Raw genomic sequence first — 19,876 nt, 5'->3', positions numbered from 1 at the left:
CTAATAGATTTTGAGATCCAGATCGAAGTACCCTCTGAGGAACGTGTGGGGAGAGACGGTCCCTAAGGCCATATAGGGCTTTAAAGGTGATAACCAGCACCTTGTACCGAATCCGGTATACTATTGGCAGCCAGTTCAGTTCCCGCAGTCCCGGCTGGTCCTAGGCCATATAAGGCTTTAAAGGTGCTAACCAGCACCTTGTACCGAATCCGGTATACTATTGGCAGCCAGTTCAGTTCCCGCAGTCCCGGCTGTATGTGCTCCAACCTGGGCAGCCCCAATAGCCTGGCTGCCACGTTCTGCACTAGCTGTAGTTTCCGGGTTCAACACAGGGGCAGCCCCAAGTAGAGGGCATCACAGTAGTCCAACCTCAAGGTTACCGTTGCATGGATCACCGTTGCCAGGTCGCCGCGTTCAAGGAAGGGGACCAACTGTCTCACCCGCCTAAGATGGAAAAAAGGGGATTTAGCAGTGACTGCTATCTGGGCCTCCATTGTCAAGCCAGGCTCCAGCAGCACCCCCAAGCTTCTGACCTTGTGCTGGGACACAGCCAGGCCATCCGTCCATCAGCAGATAGAGCTGGGTGTCATCAGCGTACTGGTGGCAACCCAACCCATCTCTCTCTCTCGGCTTGGCTTCGCGAACGAAGATTTAAGAAGGGTGCAATAGTCCACGTTTGCTGCAGGCTCGCTGGTGGCTGACAAGACCAATGTGGGACAGGCAGGTCCGGCCACAGCGGCTGCAGGGAAAAGTCTGATTTAGGGTTGGTCCTGTAGCAGTGCGATTCTTCCTCAATCTCCTTTTGTCCTCAAGACCAGCTATGCGTGTGTTCTCAAAGGAAGAGACAGCCTGGTGGATGGTGTGCCTCCATGCTTTGCGATCTGAGGCTAGGTCAGACCACTGGTGATGGTTGATGTGACAGGTGCTAAGGGATTTCTTCAAGGAGTCCTTGTACCTCTTCTTTGGTGCCCCTCTATTTCGATGGCCGGTGGAGAGTTCGCCATACAGGGCAATCTTGGGAAGGCGGTGGTTTTCCATCCTAGAAATATGCCCTGCCCAGCGCAGCTGCGTCTTCAACAGCAGTGCCTCGATGCTGGTAACCTCTGCCCGCTTGAGGACTTCAGTGTTGGTCACAAAGTCACTCCAGTGGATGTTGAGGATGGTGCGAAGGCAGCGCTGATGAAAGCGCTCAAGGAGTCGCAGGTGATGACGGTATAAAACCCACGATTCGGAGCCATAGATGAGGGTTGTCATCACAACCGCTTTGTAAACATTGATCTTTGTGCCTTTTTTCAGATGCTTGTTGCTCCACACTCTTTTGTGCAGTCGGCCAAATGCACGGTTTGCCTTTGCCAGCCTGTTGTCAATCTCCTTGTCGATCTTGGCATCTGAGGAGATGATGCACCCCAGGTAGCTGAACTGCTGGACTGTCTTCAGAACTGATTCACCCACAGTGATGCAGGGAGGGTGATAATCTTCCTGGGGTGCAGGCTGGTGGAGAACTTCTGTCTTCTTCAGACTAACTTCTAGGCCGAATAGCTTGGCAGCCTCTGCAAAGCAGGACGTCATATGCTGCAGAGTGGGAGACGAGTGCAGCATCATCAGCAAACAGTAGCTCTCGGATGAGTTTTTCCATTGTCTTGGAGTGTGCCTTTAGTCGCCTCAGGTTGAACAGGCTGCCATCGGTGCGATAGCGGATGTAGACACCATCGTCCTCATCTAGATCTACTGCGGCTCTTTGAAGCATCATGCTAAAGAAGATCGTAAAGAGAGTTGGCGCGAGAACGCAGCCTTGCTTTACACCTGTGCCTATTGGGAAGGGCTCCGAGAGGTCGTTGCAGTGTCTGACTTGGCCTCGCTGGTCTTCGTGTAGCTGGATGATCATGCTGAGGAACCTTGGGGGACATCCTAAACGTTCCAAGATTTGCCACAGGCCTTTCCTGCTAACGGTATCGAAAGCTTTGGTAAGGTCGACAAAAGTCACATACAGACCCTTGTTCTGTTCCCTGCATTTCTCTTGGAGCTGCCTGAGAACAAATACCATGTCGGTGGTGCTCCTGTTAGCTCTGAAGCCGCACTGGCTCTCTGGGAGGAGTTCTTCTGCAATGGTGGGCACCAGTCTGTTCAGGAGTATTCTGGCAAGGATTTTGCCTGCGATGGAGAGCAGGGTTATCCCCCGGTAGTTGGAGCAGTCTGACTTTCCCCCTTTGTTCTTGTATAGGGTGATGATGATTGCATCGCGAAAGTCCTGTGGTAATTTGCCTTGTTCCCAGCAGGTGACAAGTACTTTGTGAAGTGAGCTATGTAGTACTGTGCCCCCATGCTTCCAGATCTCTGGTGGAATTCCATCAACTCCTGCTGCCTTGCCACTTTTCAGTTGCTTGATGGCTTTAACAGTCTCTTCTAGGGTGGGGATCTCATCCAACTCTGTTTTCACCGGTTGAAGTGGGGTGAGGTGGATTGCTGAATCTTGAACTACGCGGTTGGCACTGAAGAGAACCTGAAAATACTCCGACCACCGGTTCAGTATGGATGCCTTGTCTGTGAGGAGCACTTGGCCGTCTGCACTATGCAAGGGACTCTGAGCCTGATATGATGGACCATATACTGCCTTCAGGGCTTCATAGAACCCTCTTAAATCACCAGTGTCTGCACACAGCTGGGTTCTCTCTGCAAGCTTGGTCCACCACTCGTTCTGAATGTCTCGAAGCTTGCGCTGGAGGTTGCTACATGCAGCGCGAAAGGTTGCTTTTTTCCCAGGACAGGAGGGCTGAGCAAGATGTGCTTGGTAGGCAGATCTCTTTTTTGCCAGTAATTCTTGGATCTCTTGATTGTTCTCATCAAACCAGTCCTTGTTCTTCCTTGTGGAGAACCCGAGGACTTCTTCAGAGATCTGCAGGACGGTAGTTTTTAGGTGTTCCCAGAGTGCTTCTGGAGAAGGGTCTGTGGGGCAACTGAGGTCCTCAATTCTTGACTGGAGTTTTGCCTGGAAGGCAGCTTTAGCTTCGGCTGACTGGAGGCTGCCAACCTGAAACTTCCTCCAAGGGATACCTCCTCTCCTGGGTGTGGGTTTAAAGTGAAGACGGAGATTGCAGCGTACAAGACGATGATCCGTATGACATTCTGCGCTGGGCATTACTCGGGTGTGTAAGACATCTCGAAGGTCTCTCTGGCGCACCAGAATGTAGTCGATAAGGTGCCAATGCTTGGACCGTGGGTGCATCCAGGTTGTCTTCAGACTGTTCTTCTGCTGGAAGATAGTGTTGGTGATGGTGAGCTGGTGCTCCATGCAGAATTCTAGCAGGAGGCGCCCGTTGTCATTGCAGTTGCCAATGCCGTGTTTGCCAAGTACTCCTTTCCAGGCTTCCGAGTCTTTACCTACTCTGGCATTGAAGTCGCCAAGGATGATCACCTTGTCCTCTGTAGGGGTCTTCCGTACGAGGTTGCGTAGATCAGCATAGAACTTGTTCTTTTCTGCAGGATCTGCTTGAAGGGTTGGGGCATACACACTGAAGAGTGTTGCATGCTGCTTGTTTTGAAGTGGGAGGCGCATGGACATGATGCGATCTGAGTGACCTGTTGGAAGGTTTTCGAGTTTGGAGGCAATGGAGTTCCTGACCATGAAGCCAACGCCAGAAAGGCGGCTCTCAGCCTTTGACTTACCCGACCAGTAGAGGGTATAGCCAGCACCGTGTTCTTGAAGACTACCTTCCTCAGGGAAACGGACCTCACTGAGAGCTGCTATGTCGATATTCAACCTGAGAAGTTCGTGGGCAACTAGAGCAGAGCGTCGTTCAGGGCGACCACTGCCTACTGTGTCGAGCATGGTTCTGATGTTCCAACACGCAAGCTTTAGTCTTTGCACACTTTGTGAGGCAGGTGCATGCCTTTTCTTTGTTGTTATTTTTCGACCGCAAGTAAGGATGCCCGTTGACCGCGGCTAGCCAACTGGGGTGGGGGAGACGAGCTTTGTTTAGGCCACCTTTTCTAGGCCCCTCTCCGTGTGGAGCAAGCAGTGCTGTCCCTAGATAAGGCTGCTTGGTCGTTCAGGGTGCTGCCGAAAGATGCTTTCGTCTCCGGGTTAGCATCAGGCGACCAATATCCTGAACCGCCTACATGCAGGATCGGGACTGCGGCTTCCAGTGGCACCTTCCACCTGCCGTTTCGCCCCTTGCCTATCGCTGCAGGACTTGATGCGTTGTGGGTTGTGTGTGTGGATATGCCCTTCAGGCCTGCGCAGAGGAATTTTTTAGGTGAAGCGCAGTGTGCGCGGTACTGGCTCCACCCTTTCACCTGGGGGTCATCTGCCATGGCCCAGTAAGCCGGGACGCCGGCAGTGAGTCCTCCAGGTGGTAGGTGTTACATTAACGAGCTCTATCTGCCCGGGTTTGATGTTAGAGTTTTCCTTCTCTTAGGCTGACGAAGTTGGTGGGCCCAGCCTGCCCATCCGGTTATACCGCCGGACAATTCGGTCGCACCATGACGTAGCAAACTCTGTGAAAACGGGGGGGACCAGCGAGAAGGTGTTGCTACGGATGCAGTAATGCAGGAGAGGCCATTGCAGTGACCATCTGCCAGGCATAGCCAGACAGTGACCACGCGGCGTTCACTACACCGGGAGAGGAGAGGCTATGTATTGTGCATGCACTTTCCCTGGGGGGGTAGGATTCCCAGAGGGAGCCCACCCCCCACCACCCAACCCATACCTCTGGGCAATATGAGCAAGGGGGTGCATGTAGATGTTGAACAACATCAGGGAGAGCATCGTCCCGAGGCACCCCACAATTAAGTGCGTGCCTCCGGGACGACTCTCCGCCAATCACCACCCTTTGTCCCCAACCATCTAGGAAAGTCATTGCAAGGCCAACCCCTGAATCCCTGCATCGGCGAGGCAGTGGATCAGCAACCGATGGTCAGCCATATCGAACACAGCCAATAGGTCTAACAACATCAGTACCGCCAAGCCGCCTCAGTCCAGATGCCGCTGGAGGTCATCCACCAGAGCGACCAGCACTGTCTCCGTCCCATGACCTGGGTGGAAGCTGGACTGGTGGGGGTCTAGGACGGAAGCATCATCCAGAAAACTCTGTAACTGTAGCGCTACTGCCCTCTCAATAATTTTACCATAAAAGGGTAAGTTCGAGACTGGCCGGTAATATGCCAATTCAGCCAGGTCTAATGTAGGTTTTTTCAAGAGGGGGCAGACCACAGCCTCTTTGAGAGGCGTTGGAAAAAGTCCTTCAGAGAGGGATCTGTTTACGATATCACGTACAGGATATCTAAGCTCTCTCTGGCAAGCTTTAATTAGCCAGGAGGGGCAAGGATCCAAATCACAGGTTGTTGGGTGCACAGTGAAGAGGATTCTGTCAACTTCCTTCAGGCTGAGTGTTTCAAAGCAATCCAAAACTGGTCCAGAAGACAGGCACGGGGCCTTGAGTTCACGTACAGTTTCCAATGTGGCGGGGAGGTCATGGCGGAACGACGAGATCTTATATGCAAAAAAGTTCGCAAAAGCCTCACAGCCAATCTCCAATTCCCTAAGGTTTGGCCTGCCTTGTGGCAGTGTTGTGAGAGTCCGAATTGTACTAAATAATTGTGCCAGGTGCGAAATTGCAGACGCAACCTTGGCTGCAAAGTAAGTTTTCTTTGTGGCTTTGACTGCCATCTCATAGGACCTCATAAACTCTCTATAAGATGTTCTCGTGGCTTCGTCTCTAGTACGCCGCCATTGCCTCTCTAGCTGTCTGAACCCTCATTTCATCTGCCACAATTCTGGGGTATACCACAGTGTTAGCTTAGGGCAAGAGGATGCCGAGGTGCGATCTCATCAATGGCTCTGGAGAGCCGGCCATGCCAACACTCAGTCAGGTCATCCAGAGAATCGCCAGGGGGCCAGGAATCCCATAGAGCCATTTGAAACTGTTCAAGGTCCATCAGGCTCCACGGGCGAGCCAAAATATGCTCACCACCTAAACAAGCTTGCAGTGGGATATCTACACAAGCCTTGAGGGCATAGTGGTCCGACCATGGCACTGCTTCAGCAGTAATACCATCCACTAAAACTCCCACCGCAAAGACCAAATCTAGCAGGTGCCCCACCTGGTGAATGGGCATTGTAACAAATTGGGAGAGTCCCAGTGTCGCCATGGATGACACTAGGTCCATCGCCTGACTGAAGGACGCATCGTCAGCATGGACATTGAAGTCACCCAGGATCAAGAGCCTTGGGTACTCCAATGCCCAGCCTGTTAGGGCCTCCATCAGGGACAGTAAGGCACCAGCTGGTGTGTTAGGAAGATGGTACACCAACTATATCGCCAACCCCTCCCCAACGTCCCACGCCAGACCGGCATATTCAATGCCATTGATCTCTGGGGCCGGGAGGGCCCAGAAGGAGTAAGCCTCTTGTATGAATAGAGTCACCCCTCCCCCCCACCCGCTAGTCCGTGATTGGTGAAAGACTGAGTATCCTGGGGGAGCCATTTGGGAGAGAGCTATGGTCTCTCCATCTCACACCCAGGTCTCAGTCACACAAGCCAGGTCCACGTCCTGCTCGAGCAGGAAATCCCAAAGGACTGAGGTCTTATTATTTATGGACCTGGCATTGCATAACACCAATGACAGAGGCAATAATTCAACCTGACCCCACTACCTACCACCGTTGAGATGGGACGCAGATTGAAAGGGGGCCAAGCGCCTCCAAGTCTCGGCCTCCTTCCCTTATAGCGATGTCTGTTTCCACCATCATATCTTCCCCTCCCCAGAAGTACTGGAATCCCCAGGCTGGTCATCCCCTACTGGTCTCGCCACAGCCTCATACCAGTTCTGAAAAACACAGCTCACCACCCTGCAACTAACTAACTCACTAAACCTCTCCACCCTTGCCAGTCCAAGTCGTCTTCCTAATTTTTATCTATACCTGCCATTTAATCTAGTCTAATAGATAATTAATATTTAAAACCCCAACCTCCACTAATATCCTCTCTAATTAATTAGCTAATGATAATTCAATTAATTCTAATGACTCATTAGAACTATCGTATCAGAATGCCCATTTGATGGTCTTCCGTGTTTATGAGATACTGTTTAACAGGATGTACTGTTTAACAGTGTATACTGTGCTTAATAGTGTAACATTTAAAGTTGTGTAACTTTTCATTTAGCTGTTGTCACCAGTTATTATTTTACACACATGCATAGTTTGTAATAGCCGACTCCAGGTTGACTCAGCCTTCCATCCTTCTAAGGTCAGTAAAATGAGTACCCAGCTTGCTGGGAGTAAAGTGTAGATGACCAAGGAAGGCAATGGCAAACCACCCCATAAAAAGTCTGCAGTGAAAACGTTGTGATGTGATGTCACCCCAGAGTCGGAAATGACCTTTACCTTTTTATAGTTTGTTATGATGCTCATATATATTATTATTACAACATATCCTATAAGTACTCACAAAAAGAAGACGAGAAGAGATTGGATTTATACCTCACCCTTCACTACCTGAAGGAGCCTCAGAGTGGCTTACAAATCTCCTTCCCTTCCCCTTCCCACAACAGACACCCTGTGAGGTAGATGGAGCTGAGAGAGCTCTAAGAGAAACTATTTTTGAAAGGAGCAGCTCTGTGAGAACTTGTGACTGACTCAAGGCCACAAAAGCAGGTGCATGTGGAGGAGTGGGGAATCAAACCTGGTTCTCCCAGATAAGAGCCCATGCACTTAACCACTACACCAAACTGGCTCATCAAACTGAAAGGAATAGTATTTACAGTATGCTAGGGATATTAAAGGACAGCAGGTTCATCATTTTAAGAAATGTATTCTTTCCCATATGTTAACACATTAAGGCAGGTTTATGGAAAGCATACACACACAGTCACACATAAATGCAGTAGTCAGGGAAACTAAATTCTGTGGCTGCCACATACAAAATGTGAACTGGCTCCATAAAAGTTTAAATGCAGCACAATAGAAGCAGAACAAGGGAAGCACTGATTAATTGACTGGGGTTTCTTTCCATCCTAGAAACACAGTTCTGCTGCCTAATCACCATCCTTTCACCTGTTTAGGTATCATGAATTCAGCCCTGTAAACCCTCATGTTTTCTGGGAAAGTTCTTAAGAGGCTGAAGAGAATCTTCCAACTTGATAGGGATTAGTATTATTACAAAGGAATCAGCAAAAGTTGCATTCTCTCTTCCAAAGCAAAAGGGAATGTTCTTTCCTCAGGAGAGGAGGTGAAGGCATGACTGGAAACTGAGGCTGCCAGGAAATATTTGCAAATTCTCTGCTGCCTCCTTTGAGCATGAAAAGATGGTATTTTGCAGATAGAAGAATCCATTGTGAAAAGCAGGTGGAACATCGTATTTCCGTTTACATTCAATACTGTGATTTTTTTTAACCTAAAGTAGGAGACACAGCAGAACTGTTGCCATGTGACAAATTTAGGGGAAGAAAAGAATCCTCCCCCCCCCCCAATAAACTGATGCTTCTTTGCTTTGAATAGCTTGAATCAAACCTTTTAGGAATTATTGCATTTTCATGACTCAGATTGCTCTCATTAATTGCAATTACATGAGTGGGTTAGGAAACCCAAGTTGTTGTTTTTTTAAAGCATTGTTAGGCCTATTTACAGTTACTATATCCTGATGACTTCACTACAGGAGATCTTAAAAGGACTACTAATGTTAGATTCTTTATGCTGTTTTCATTGATATCACTAATGTAATACCCAGAATCCAGGGTCACGTCAAATGAGTGATGTTTAATCAGAGCTCCCTATTGACCTCAAGACAAAAATCAATTATAGTAGGAAAATGCTTGACTGCTAGCTATATATGTACTTCCAGTGGCATTTGATTACTTAGATGGCCCCCCTTTTTTGGGGGGAGGGGGTAAATAGCTAATATAAATTCTACTACTAAAATCCAGACTATGTAATGGTAACATATGACCAGTCATAATTTGGAAATGATAATATAGATCTTGCCACAGTAAATCTTTATTATGCAAGTTTTGTTTTTGCATTTTAGCAATGTGATTCCTTTTTACAGATTTTTATACATTTCTGTGCACCATATAATACCATGATTGCTGACAGAAAATTCTAGGGATAAGCACTTGGTAGTGTTTATCCCTGTTGAGTAAAATGTTCCATGTGCAGGGCTGGAGAGACAGGCACAAATTAGAAGTCTCAGTGTGTAGATGAGACAATGGTGTAGGGAGGAAGGCTTTAAGTTTGTTAGGCACTGGGATGCTTTTTGAACAAATGGGAGCTGTATAAAAGGGATGGTCTCCACTTGTCCCCAGAAGGAACCAGGCTGCTGGCGCTTAAAATCAAAAAGGTGGCAGAGCAGTTTTTAAACTAAATCTTGGGGGAAAGCTGACAGGAGATGAAATGTCTCTGTTCAGGAAGACTTATCTCAAAGAGCTGAAGGGTTAGCTGTAACTTTTCTACCGGATAATGAATCAGAGTTGTCCACTGAGATGGTGACAAACAGTATGGCAGCAGGAGGAAGGTTGCGAACCTAACTTGCCTGGGAAATTATAGATGTTTGTATACAAATGCTAGAAGTGTTCGAAGTAAAATTGAGGAGTTGGAGTGTTTAGTGTTGGGGGAAAGCATAGTCATTGTGGGAATTTCAGAAACTTGGTGGAATGAGGAGAATCGGTGCAACATGGAGATTCCTGGATATGTTATATTAGAAGGATAGGAAGGGTTGAAGGTGGGGTGGCTCTGTATGTCAGAGAGGGTATACAATCCAATAAGACTGAGGTCAGAGAATTAGATTCCCTTCTAGAAATGCTTTGGGTCGAAATAGAGGGCCCAAAAGGAAATTTAACTATGGGAATTCGTTATTACCCACCAAATCAAAAGATAGAGAATGATTATAATATGATGGAAGGATTAAAGATTGTGGCTAAACGTAAAAACTGTGTCATAATAGGTGATTTTAACTACCTGCAGATTGATTGGGTCAATATGTGTTCTGGTCGAGAGAAAGAGATTGAATTTCTAAATGCTCTCAATGACTGTGCTATGGAGCAGATGGTCACAGAATCTACCAGGGGTGGGACAATCCTGGATTTGGTCCTAAGTAACGCCCAAGACCTGATGAGAGATGTAAAAGTAATTGCACCACTTGGGAGCAGTGACAATAATGTTATTGATTTCACCATTTGTATAAATAGGGAGTTGCCTCAAAAGACCAGCACAACCACTTTTAACTTTAAAAGGGGCAAATTCTCTGAGATGAAGAGGCATGTGAAGAGGAAACTGAAAGGAAAGGTGAATAGGGTCAAAACCCTTGGGGAATCTGGGAGGCTATTTAAAACTATTTCAGTGTGGCCAAGTGCAAAGTAATGCACATTGGGACCAAAAATCTCAGCTACAAATACAAGTTGATGGCGTGTGAACTGGCAGAGATTGACCAAGAGAGAGAACTTGGGGTCGTGGTAGATAACTCACTGAAAATGTCAAGACAGTGTGCGATTGCAATAAAAAAGGCCAACGCCATGCTGGGAATTATTAAGAAGGGAAATGAAAACAAATCAGCCAGTATCATAATGCCCCTGTATAAATCATGGCCAACACTGCAAGTGTTGTTGTGCCACTAATATTACAACTGAAAAATGGGAAAGCACCTGGAAGCGACTTCACTGTAGCAGAATTACTTAAATTGCATGTAGATTGGTGGGCCTCAATATTGGCCAACCTCTTCACCTATATAGATTCATCAGCTCAGATACCAAAAGACTGGGGATTGGCCTTTATTGTACCTATATTTTAAAAAGGTAACAAGTCTAACTCAAACAATTACAAACCTATAAGACTTCTGAATACCATTTGTAAATTATACACCAAGTATCTATGTGTGAAGCTATATAAATGGTTAGAACAGGAAAATCTGTTGGAAATGGAATAGGCAGGATTTCTTCAAGGCTGCTCCAGAACATTGTTTGCTTCTAGATTATTTTACCCACAAATTTACAAAGACATCAAAGGGCAATCTATATGCAGCATTTGCGGACCTTAAAGCGGCATTTGACAACTTATCAAGGGGAAGACTTTGGGCTAAACTGGAAGATACATCAATAGATAAAAGACTGTTGAGACAAATAATTAAATTACATGAAGATAACAGTCTACAGATAAGATACACACAAGATGGTAGATTATCTTCCAGATTTCCAGTAAAAAAAAGGAATTAGAGTTGCAATCTAACACCTTTTTTATTAAATATATATGTGAATTCCCTAATTCAATCTTTACATGATATTGATACCCATGCCCCCCGTCTGTCAAGAAGGAAAAAGATATCAATCAATGTATGCAGATGATGCTGTCCTCTTATCACAATTGGAAATTGGCCTAAAACATGCCCTTTAAAATTTTGGCGAACAATGTGACATTGATCATTTACCAATTAATTACTCTAAATCAAAAATAATGCACTTCACTAGATGATATAGGAAAGTTAACTGGAAGATCAACAGTAATATTATCAAACAGGTTAAAACTTTCCAATATTTAGGTGTCACCTTCTCGCACAATGCCAGCTTCAAATTGCATACAATAATTTCAGCAACACGGCAGAAAGAGCACTAATGCTTTCCTCGGAAAAGATGGCCTAGGCTTTATTCCTGTGGCTTTAAAACTATTTCAAGCCAAGTCTCCCCCAATTACTTTATGGGTCACAAATTAACCTAATCAGCAATGTAAAAACCCTAAAAACCATACCGTCAAAATTTCTTAGATTATTGTTTAATGTCCCTAGATGCACCTCTAATGCCATTTTAAGACAGGAAGCTGACCTCCCTGGAGTAGAGTTAAAAATATGGAAACTTGCAATTTGCTTTTGGTTAAGAGTTCACTTAAAGGCGAAGGGTCTAATCCCATTTTTTCTTGCAGCAGACCCCTATCCTTGCTAGTCTGCTAAGATTATTGAAAAAAATCAAATAAATTGGGCTGAATCCAGAAGAACGTTTTGATAGGGACCTGAATGAAGCAAAAGCTCTGGTATTTTGGAGACTGAGTGACATTGAACTCCAAAACGATAAAGCACTGCTCCGCACAAATTATTCCAGATTAAAATCATGGCCAGATTATACACCTGCCTCTTATCTATCGAAAATAACATATGCGAGACATAGATGGGCTTTCTCAAGGGCTCACCTTGATGTTTTTCCATCTGCAGTATTAGCTGGTAGGTTCTGCTATCTACCAATGCAGAAACGATGTTGTCTTTGTTTAGAAAAAGTAGTTGAAACAGTCTTGCATATCCTTCTCCACTGTGAACTTTATCAAGAGGAAAGATTGCCTCTTATTATCCCACGTTTATCTAATTTCAAACCCTTGAAGTTTTATATAAATTTTAGAACTGAGGTACTTCAGAAATTTTTAGTGTAAGATATACAGTACAGAGCTCAATAACTCGGGCAGTAGCAAAACTTTGTTACATTGTAATTTGTAAGAGTAAATATTTGGAAGAGCCTTGATTTCATCAACTGTACTCTTATGAGTTGTCTTGCTGTCTTCCTTTATTGCTGTTCCAGTCTTTGACTTAAATAAATATTGATTGGTTGATTGATTGATTGATTGATTGATTGATTGAATAATCCTGATGACCCCAGACTCTAATGAGGTCTGGCTGTCCTCAATGAGGGCCAGGCCCCAACCTGGTGGAACACTCTTCCAGAAGACACCAGGGCCCTGCGAGATCTTTTACAGTTCTACAGGGCCTGTAAAGCAGAGTTGTTCCGCCAGGCTATTGCTTGAGGACAGCAATGGTTGCGGGGCTGGCATTTCTCCCCACCCCCCAAGAGAGGGGTCCCCTGCCTCTTACATGCAGTAAACAAAGAAATAAAGAAATAAAATTTGGTTTGTAAGCCAATCAGAAATAATAATTTTAAAAAAACAGAATTGAAGCAAAGCTAAGTGTTAACATGATACATTAAATAGGGTTCCCAACCTCCCGCTGGGGGCGGGTTTTCCTCAAATCTCAGGGCCTCCAGCCCACCAGCACAGGATTAGCTGGCAGGGGAGCTCTGACAGCACCTGACATGCCCAATGTGATGGTATCAACTGAAAGTGATGTCATCATGCTGTGCACATCATGCAGGGATGCTCTAGCATTTTGGCATAAAACTCTAAGGCACCATAGAGTTTTATACCAAAATGAGTGTCCCCACGCACCGTGCCTGGTGCGATTACATCACTTCCAGGTGCCATCTTCGTGCATGTGAGGGAAGTTCCCCCACTGGCAGCCAGATAGGACCTGGCAGCCCTACACATTAAATGGTAGGATCCAATTTACAGCAAACTATACATTGTAGTATAGACCACAGTCCCTAATAATTTATCCATGCAACTTTGTGAATCACTTTGCAATGTGCAATTCTGTTGCCTGTGTAGAAAAGCCTTCTTGAATAATTCAGTTGTGTATAGTTTATTCGGTTCAAGGTGTGACCCCTTTCATGTACTAGACGAGTCATGATTTGGGAGATATGCAAGATGGACAGTGAGCTATACAATCCTGAGTAAGCCCTGATGTGGTATCCTCGTCATGAATGTTGAAGTCTCCCAGAATGATCAGTCTGGGTTTCTCCAGCACTATATCTGAGACTATGCAGCCAATAAATAAGCAAAATGCCTACTCTCTTCTTATAGTGAGAAGCACACAGTTATTGCCAATGATGGTTTTTAGTGGAAGTCTGTGGAAACTCATAGAAGATAATGTCTAGTAGGTGTAGTTCTGTGTCAATGATCACTATGTAACCAGTGAAACTCTCTCTTTTTCCAGTAGCGGTAAACTTTCCTCCACTTGTTGTATGCCCTAGATCAGGGGTAGGGAACGTTGGCTCTCCAGATGTTTTTTTGTCTACAACTCCCATCAGCCCTAGCCATTGGCCATGCTGGCTGGGGCTGATGGGAGTTGTAGGCAAAAAACATCTGGAGAGCCAACATTCCCTATCCCTGCCCTAGATGAAAAGCCACAGGCTAAAAGCCCTTGTGCCTTTAAAATACACTACAGATCCCAATTACCTATTAAAGACAAGGAAGAAGATATAGTGGGAGGGGTTTGGCATTTTTCAGCATCCTTAGCCAGCAACAAACAGCCCTACTTGGCCTAATGGGCTACTCTGGCAGCGGTTTGTCAGACATTCTCCTTCATCCTATTGTTCTAATGCAAGGATATCAAATGTCCATCCCTCATGCCTGATCCGGCCCACAAATCCCTATGGTCTGCTTCCTTCTCCCTCTCTCCTGCTTCTGTTGTCACCATTTTTGTTTTCCTCCATGGGACTGAGCCGAGTAAAACAGCCTCTCCTTGTTCTTTCCCTCTTCCCCAAGGGAGGGGGAGGGAGGGGGAGCCTCAGCCATTAGAACAGCTTGGCTGTGTATCTCTGCTATGTGACTGAGAGAGCCTGACACAGCTAGTTTTTTAAATCAAAGCTAGAGCTGTGCCAGGCTCTCTCAATCACACAGCAGAGATAAACAGCCAAGCTCCTCCACTGGCTGTGGCTCTTCCTCCCTCCCCCCTCTTTCTGGGGAAGAGCAAGATGCTGCTTTGCTGGCTGCCTCAATCCCATGGGAGAAATACAAAAAGCACCTGTAAGACCTACACAGTTTTCAAGGTAAGTAAGAGCTTTTTGTCTTGGCCCCCTTCCCTCACCACTATACAATGCAGTCTCTCAGTTCTTGCACTGCCTCTTAGGAGTTGCAGTTATTTTTCTGGGGAAGACATAGCCCTCAGTCTGTGTCATGGTGCCTTCACATGTTCTTGACCAGCACACAAAGCAACTTACGTACAAAAGCTCATAATGCCCAGCCATTTCATGTTTCCTTCTGGGTCCTAGGGCACAGAGCATTGACCATGAGATTTTGTAATAAATGTCAATAAATCAAAAATGGGTTTGCAACTTAAAGATATTTTTTATTTATTTTATTTTTTATATGATTTGATTTGATTTATATCCCACCCTTCCCACGGAGGCGGGCTCAGGGTGGCTTACAACATAAAATTCTAACAATAAGGTTAATAAATATTAAAATAAAAGAAATAGTTTACAGCAGTTAAAACCAGAAAACAATCTAACAGTGTGCTATTCTACAACCTTCCTTCACAGTTTTTAGGTACCAGTCAGTTATATGCCAACCGTAAGAGGACTGCAGGCCTTGCGGAACTGCCCAAGGTTCCGCAAGGCCCTCACCTCTTCTGGTAGCTGGTTCCACCAGCAGAGGCTGTAATCGAAAAGGCCCTATCCCTGGTTGACTTCAGACGGGCTTCCTTTGGCCCAGGGATTACTAGCAGATTTTGAGAACCAGATCTAAGCACTCTCTGGGGAACATGTGGGGAGAAACGGTCCCTAAGGTAGGCAGGTGCTAGGCCATATAGGGCTTTAAAGGTGATAACCAGCACCTTGTACCAAACCCGGTATATTATTGGCAGCCAGTGCAGTCCCCAGAGCCCTGGCTGAATGTGCTCCCACCTGGGGAGCCCTAATAACAGCCGGGCGGCAGCATTCTGCACTAGCTGCAACTTCCGGGTTCGGCACAGGGGCAGCCCAATGTAGAGGGCATTACAGTAGTCCAACCATGAGGTGACTGTTGCATGGATCACTGTTGCCAGATCATCATGTTCCAGGAAAGGGGCCAACTGCCTTGCCCACCTGAGATGAAAGAATGCGGACTTAGCAGTGGCTGCTATTTGGGCCTCCATTGTCAGGGCAGGCTCCAATAGTACCCCCAAGCTCTTGACCCTGTGTGCCATTGTCAGTGGCATACCTCAAAGGCTGGTAGGGGAATTTCTCTTCCCGTACCACGCCGACCCAAGCAAAGGACCTCTGTCTTTGCTAGGTTTAGTTTCAATCTACTCAGCCTAAGCCATCTAGCCACGGCTTGTAACGTTAGGTCCAGATATTATGGGACAGAGTCAGGCCGTCCGTCCATGAGTAGATAGAGCTGGGTGTCATCGGCATACTGGTGACAACCCAACCCATACCTCCGGGCAATCTGGACAAGGGGGCGCAGGTAGATGTTGAACAACATTGGGAAAAGCACCGCCCCCTGAGGCACCCCGCAGTCAAGCATGTGCCTTGGGACAGTTCACCCCCAATCGCCACCCTTTGCCCCCGACCATCGAGGAAAGAGGAAAGCCATTGTAGGGCCAGCCCCTGAATTCCCGTGTCGGCGAGACGGCAAATTAGCAACCGATGGTTGACCGTATCGAATGCTGCCAATAGGTCTAACAACATCAGTACCGCCCAGCCTCCTCTGTCCAGATGCCACTGAAGGTCATCCACCAGAGCAACCAGCACTGTCTCCGTCCCGTGGCCCGGGTGAAAGCTGGACTGATGGGGGTCGAGAATGGAAGCATATACACCTGAACGACACCCGGACAACATCTGAACAGCATACTCAAGATTGCTACGGCACAAACATTGTCTCCAGATTTTGATACAGTGATTCAGAGCAAGAAGTGTCAGTTATCAGCGACTGTTAAATAACCAAAATTTAAGCATATTTTAAGCATATTTTATTTTATTTTAAAATGTGTTTGTGCCTTTATAAAGTTTATATCTCCACTACCTGGCATTGCATTTTATGACATACATGGCCCGGCCCAACAAGGTCTCCTTTATGCCAGATCCGGCCCTCATAACAAATTAGTTTGACCCCTTATTCTAATGAATAACACAGCATACCGAGGAAGGCAGGGTCAGTGATGTGCATTCCTGGTAATAAATGGTGCTAGTATGGAAACTGTCCACATAGTATGAAAGAATCACATGACTTGCACATTTCAACCAGTACAGCATGGAAGAGCAGCTATGTTTAAGGAGCTTCTGATAAATGTTAGTGTACATTGACCTGGTAGGGCAGCAGCCTACTTCATATCAGATAAGCATACTGAGTGCTGAATCTAGCCAGCTTTTTCATTCTGTCCCAGTTACCCTCTTTATTACAGCACCCATGCCACAAGGCTTTTGTTCTCGTTAGTCCCATGATCTTCGGCACAGCCTTTTTGGTGGCCAAAGGCACCCTTTCCTCTTTTTATTATTGGTGGAAAATGGTTTTGTTTGTTTATGTATTTATTAAAACATGTATATTCCACCTTTCTTCTTCGTTCAAGGCAGCTTATAATAATAGTTACCTAAAAACAAAAAATAAAATAACAAGCCCTAAAGCCCTCCCCCTACTACCCCTGGCAAAACATGCAGGCCTTGTTTTCAGGGAGTGGCTGGGCCCCTTGCACCTCTTCAGGGAGCCATTATCACAGAGACGGAGCCACAATGAAAAAGGCCCTGGCTCAGTGCCAAACAGCCTACCCTAAATTAGCTCCAACTTGGAAAGATTTCACAGCAAAACCTCCTGGAACAGATCACACTATTGCATACTCCTGCCGTGATCCAAGCTGCTATAAGAAGTGCAAATCTGCAACAGGAAACACACAGACTGCTTTAAGTGTTCATATGGACTGAATGTCCAAAATCCAGATGGATATTTTAAATTACAACCCTTAGCTCAAAATCATTTACTGTAAACGTTGTTTACAGTACAGCTCTTTAATGAGGTATCCAAATATAGGGTTGCATCAAGTGATGCATGAATGGAAATGCAAGCTCAGTGCAGTTCTGCTTGCATGAGCAATAGCACTAGATATATGTCAATACCCATAGATTCCTTTCCTCATATGTTTGTGCAGTTTTTGTGTAAATAGAAATGCAGGTTTATCCTCGCACTAGCAGCCAGAATTATCTTTTTAGTGCATTTCTGCTTGTTCAAGGGCTCTAACTTGCACAGAAATCTTCCACTGGACCCAGCCCACAGTGCTTCTTTGTACTGACCAAGAATAACGTATCAAGATCCTTAAAAAAAAGAGTAAAAATTGTTGTTCCTCTCCTCTCTCCTTACAAGACAATAATTATTAGTTGGCCTTTTACACTGTTTATCCTGTTGTATGTTCTATAATTAAAAGTGTCATAGCTACCGAGAAAGTTAAACAAGATTCACTTCATTGCAGGTTGTGATTGTTAATGAGTCATCATCCTCATTGCACCAGGCGGAATGACACATCCCTTACTGCATGGCTTCCAATTGTTCTGACAGCTGGTATAATGATGCAGATGTTTGTCTCCAAGGGAAGCTAAGAGTGTCCCAATGGAAACACATGATTACTTTCAGATTAATGAAAGAATAGCATACCAAAGCTCTTGCTGTGAAAAATGACAAATTTTATATTTATTCACACCAAGTTTAAAATCCTAAAAACTGTGTCAAATAATGTGCCAAATCATTTTTTCCTGCAAGTTTACAGGCTTTGGAATTCTATGAAAGCTGTTTTTTAACAAGTCAGAGCATTATCCTACAAATGTACATACTCAGTAAATGGGTATGTATTGTTTCAAATAGTTGGTATTCATCAGCAGGGCTGGACCTAGACTGTTTGGCACCTTAGGCAAGGCTAACTACTTGTGCCCCCTGCCCACACTGACAAACAGACACACACATGGGCCCATAGGATAAAGTGGAGAAATCAGCCCACTGCTGTGGTGTGACACTAGAGAAGAGATTTTAAACTTTATCTTATGGGCCCATAGGATAGAATGGAGAGATCAGGCCACCGCTGCGGCCCAGCCCCAGAGAAGGGGTTGCTCTGCTAGCCCGTGCCTCTTGGAGACTCTGAGAGGCATGGGGGGGGGAGATCTTTCTCCTGCTTTTGTACTCCAGGGTGCAAAAGCAGCCCCACCAAGCCCATGCCTCTCAAAAGCAGGAAGAAAGCCCCACCGCTCTGTGCCTCTTGGAGACTCTGAGAGATGTGGGGAGAGGGCATCCCAGGCTGCAAAAGCAAGAAGAAAACCCCTGCAGCTGGCTCCTCTCAGAGACTCCGAGAGGCACACGAGGGTGGGGGGATGCCGCACAAACCAATTCTGCACCCCTGAACTGTCAGCACCCTAGGCAATAGCCTAATTCACCTACTGACCCTAGGCAATAGCCTAATTCACCTACTGGGTGGTCCAGCCCTATTCATCAGACACAATATATTTTCTTAAATATCAGAAGTGAAATACTTACTGCTTTGCCTAAATCAGTTATCAAGTCACCTATTAATCGCTCTCTGTTCTAATACTTTCCCAGATGTCTATTCTCTTTGATGCAAAGATCTTAAAGGTCTAAAAAGCAGCTTTGAGGAAGGGGTAAATGATAAGATCTGTTCACTGAAAGATTATCAGAAATTGATCTTAGGACATTTTCAATGAAAGTGTATGATACATCTCTGAACTGTAGGTTTTTTTCAATAGTCTGCTATATTGGTGATCAGCAGAGTTACATGATTCAAAACCACTTGACCTTACACCTGAATTGTGACAGTGACTTTTTCAGGCCCCACATCGATCCTGGCTGGCCAGCCAGGCCCCAGGAAGGCCACCACGCAGTGCAGCTGGGCCCCACAATCTTTGCTGGGCAGCTGGGCCCCAGGGAGGCCGCCACATGGCTTGGCTCAGCCCAGCAATCCCCGAGGGCCAGACCAAGGGATCTTGAGGGCCGTAAACGGCCCTTGGACTGGACGTTCCCCACCCCTGAGCTAGTACAATCCAATGGCTAGGGTAATTATATAGAAAATGATAACGCATACAGGGAAAGAGAAGCAACGTAATACTTATCATTGAACATGTCAACCAATAGATAGTTGTGTTTGAAGGTTTACATTATTTCAGATACAAAATGTTGATGACTGAGTGCTTAGAAGTTAGTAATATCCAACCGTCATTTTGTAGAAAAATAGGTGATGGAACTCATCCAGGGATTGTTATGCAGTTTCACATACTATTCAATGGACAAGGAGGCGGAACTCTCAGAAGGAAGAGGTGGAACTCTCAG

The 19,876-nt window shown here is 45.8% G+C and overlaps 1 protein-coding gene across 3 annotated transcripts in view; it reads left to right on the top strand.

Annotated features, from left to right (window-relative positions):
• Positions 1 to 19,876, top strand: part of LIN7A (lin-7 homolog A, crumbs cell polarity complex component) — a 97,223-nt gene that overhangs the window by 60,163 nt on the left and 17,184 nt on the right. The gene's annotated exons all lie outside the window — the stretch shown is intronic.

Source organism: Heteronotia binoei, chromosome 8 (genome assembly GCF_032191835.1).
Source record: "Heteronotia binoei isolate CCM8104 ecotype False Entrance Well chromosome 8, APGP_CSIRO_Hbin_v1, whole genome shotgun sequence".
NCBI lineage: Eukaryota > Metazoa > Chordata > Lepidosauria > Squamata > Gekkonidae > Heteronotia > Heteronotia binoei.
The sequence above is the reverse complement of the archived record's forward strand: the minus strand, read 5'-3'. Positions and strand labels throughout refer to the sequence as shown.